The 3,644-nt window shown below is 50.8% G+C and overlaps 1 protein-coding gene across 2 annotated transcripts in view; it reads left to right on the forward strand.

Annotated features, from left to right (window-relative positions):
• cblb (Cbl proto-oncogene B, E3 ubiquitin protein ligase) overlaps window positions 1–3,644 on the forward strand; it is a 140,108-nt gene that overhangs the window by 112,398 nt on the left and 24,066 nt on the right. The window lies entirely within an intron of this gene.

The raw sequence follows: 3,644 nt of genomic DNA on the forward strand, positions 1-3,644 counted from the left end.
TATGAAATGGGACACCACTTGGTGATATCACCATACAGAATTTATCACAAACTTCCAATATGCCGTCTCTGTCTGTTGATTGTGTGGGTTTAGACAACAGTGTCATATGTATTTACATATTTTATAGTTGTTTTATGTTCACTTTGGTACCAGGGTACAAGCGGCCGAAATGGGTTTCCTCAGGAGGGTGGCTGGCGTCTCCCTAGAGTTAGGGGAGAAGCTCAGTCATCCGAGAAGGCTCGGAGTAGAGCCGCTGCTCCTTCACGTCGAAGGAGCCAGTTGAGGTGGTTCGGGCATTGGTAAGGATGCTCCTGGGCGCCTCCTAGGGAGGTGTTCCAGGCAACGTCCAGCTGGGAGGAGGCCTCGGGGAAGACCCAGGACTAGGTGAGAGATTATATCTCCAACCTGGCCTGGGAACGCCTCGGGATCCCCCAGGCTCGGGAAAGGGAAGTTGGGGTCCCTACTGGAGTGCTGCCCCGCGACCCGATACGGATAAGCGGATGAAGAGGATGGATGGATGGATGTTAACTTGGTGGTGTAGAGGCAGATGTTCTTATCTGTGTAGTACTTAGGTCTGTTTGGAAACCAAATGTGTACACACATGTATCATGTATACATACATATACGTCCTGTATACACGGTGTGTTGTATATCTGTTTCAGTTATCACCGTTTTGAATGTCATTGATGTTCAGAAAAACATTTTGTTGACAAAAATCTGTCTTTATTGCTGATAAATTAAACATACAGGCAAAAACAATAAAATGATGTTCAAAACCATTTCAACTATTAGAACCATAACTACATGTCACCACACGCTGTTTGAATTCCAGACCAGACTGATGCCGTTTGGCCAGTAACCCCCCCCCCCCCTCCTCACTATCATCGTGTCCCATAACAAAACCAACAACATATACAACTGCATAACAATAACAGGAATTCTTACAACTGATTACATAATACAGTACCAACAGTACAGTCTGAACATGTGATTTAGGAACTTCTGCGTTTTTAGCCCCAAAGTGGATCACCTGCTGTCTCCTCCTGTTTGATACAGGGCGGTATATGTAAGCACGTAGCATGTATCATAGACCATTAATATTAATATATATATCCATCCATCCATCCTCTTCATCCGCTTATCCGGTATCGGGCCGCGGGGCAGCAGCTCCAGTAGGGGACCCCAAACTTCCCTTTCCCGAGCCACATCACCAGCTCCACTGGGGGATCCCGAGGCGTTCCCAGGCCAGGTTTGAGATATAATCTCTCCACCTAGTCCTGGGTCTTCCCCGAGGTCTCCCCCAGTTGGACGTGCCTGAGACACCTCCCTAGGAGCCCCCGGCATCCTTACCAGATGCCCGAACCACCTCAACTCTCCTTTCACACGCAGAGCGCGGCTCTACTCGAGCTCCCTCAGATGACTGAGCTTCTCACCCTATCTCTAATAGGCCCCACCTCCCTGAGGACACCCATTTCGGCCGCTTGTACCCTTGATCTCTTTCTTTCAGTCATGACCCGCCTTCATGACCATAGTGTAGGGTAGGAACGAAAATTGCCCGGTATATCGAGAGCTTTGCCTTCTGGCTCGCTCTCTTTTCGTCACAACGTGCGATAACAGAATGTAATACCGCACCGCTGCTCCATTCCCCGACAATCTCACGCTCCATGGTCCCCTCACTCCGCGAACAAGACCCCAAGGTACTTGAACTCCTTCACTTGAGGTAGGACTCAATCCCTACCCAGAAAGCCCTCCTCGTTCCTGCTGAGAACCATGGCCTCAGATTTAGAGTGCTGATCCTCATCCCAGGCGTCAGCTGGATTTAGGAGTTCCTCAAAGTTGCTCTTCCACCCTCTATTACCTCCCACTTGAGGTCAAACGTCCCATCCTCTGTATCACTTGATGATCCCTCGCTTCCCCCTCCTGAGTTGGCGAACGGTTTTCCAGAAGCCCCTTGGTGCCGACCGAAAGTCCTTCTCCTGTCTTCTCCGAACTTCTCCCACACCCCGCTGCTTTGCCTCTGTCACGGCAGAGGCTGCAGCCCTTTGGGCCTGGGTACCCTGCAACTGCCTCCGAGTCCTCGGGATACATATCCCGGAAAGACTCCTTCTTCATCGACGGCTTCCCTGACCACCGTGTTCACCAGGGTGTTCGTGGTGTTACCGCCCCTTGAGGCACCTAAGACCCTAAGACCACAGCTCGCTGCCAAGCTTTAGCAATGGAAACTTTGAACATTGTCCACTCGGTTCAAGCCCCCAGCCCTCCACGGATGTGCACGAAAAGCTCCGCCGGAGGTGCGAGTTGAAAGTCCGTCGGACAGGGCCTCTTCCAGACTTCCAGTTAACCCGCACTACACGTTTGGGCTTACAAGGTCTGTCCAGTCTTCCCCCACCCCCTGACCCACTCACCACCAGATTGTGATCATGTTGACAGCTCTGCCCCCTCTCTTCCACCCAGTGTCCAAAACATACGGCTCCGATCAGATGAAACGATTATAAATCGATCATTGACCTTTGGCCTAGGGTGCTCTGGTACCACGTACACTTATGAACATCCCTATGTTCGAACATGGTGTTTGTGATGGACAATCCATGACTAGCACGAAGTCCAACACAGACAACCGCTCTGGTTTAGATCAGGAGGCCGTTCCTCCCAATCACGCCTCTCCAATATCTCCATCATTGCCCACGTGTGCGTTGAAGTCCCCCAGGAGAACAATGGAGTCCCCCACTGGAGCCCCATAAGAGGTGACATTCCACGTCCCCAGAGCCGCCTCTGCCGCCCGGGTCTGGTCCGTCGAAGCCCCTGACCTTCGCCGCCACCCATGTGGCAGCGCACCCGACCCCTTGGATCCTCCCACAGGTGGTGGGCCCATGGCTGGAGGGAGAAGTGCCACGTTGCTTCTTCGGGCTGTGCCGCCGGCTCCGTGGCAAACCCGCCACCAGCGCTCGCTCACGAGCCCACCGTCTGGGCCTGGCTCCAGACGGGCCCCGGGCTTCCATCGGGCAGGGTCCCTCTATCCCTTCCTTGATATTCCATTAGAGTCTTTGAACCATTCTTTGGTCTGGCCCCTCCCCTGAGACCTCTTTGCCATGGAGACCCTACCAGGAGCACATAGCTCCAGACAACACAGCCCTCAGGTTCATAGGACACACAAACTCTCCACCACGATAAGGTGATGGTTCCCGGAGATATATTATATATATATATATATATATATATATATATATATATATATATATATATATATAAATATATATACAATCTATGCGATGTAGACGATCCATTCAAGGCAGAGAAATGTGGGACTGTTGTGCAAATCAACGTTAGCGATTAGCGTTAGCATTGCAAGCTAGCGATTTTTAAAAAGTTTCAGTTAGGAACATAGTTGCAAGTATATATGGACAGGACTGCATAGACCACAAAACAAGACTGTCGTAACTTTTAAATCAATTATTTAAGCCGAAAGTACTTACATTTATGTGTCTCTCTGGTTGATGCAGCAGCCACACACTGCATGTGTGTTTACAAGTGAGGTCGCGTCCACACTCGATTCGTAGGGGTATACACCCCTTGGTCTATCCCCTTCCCCTTGGTCCTAATAGCTATTCGGACACCACTAGGTCCCGCGTGAACGCGCAAAAACT

The sequence above is a fragment of the Etheostoma spectabile genome, chromosome 13 (genome assembly GCF_008692095.1).
Source record: "Etheostoma spectabile isolate EspeVRDwgs_2016 chromosome 13, UIUC_Espe_1.0, whole genome shotgun sequence".
NCBI lineage: Eukaryota > Metazoa > Chordata > Actinopteri > Perciformes > Percidae > Etheostoma > Etheostoma spectabile.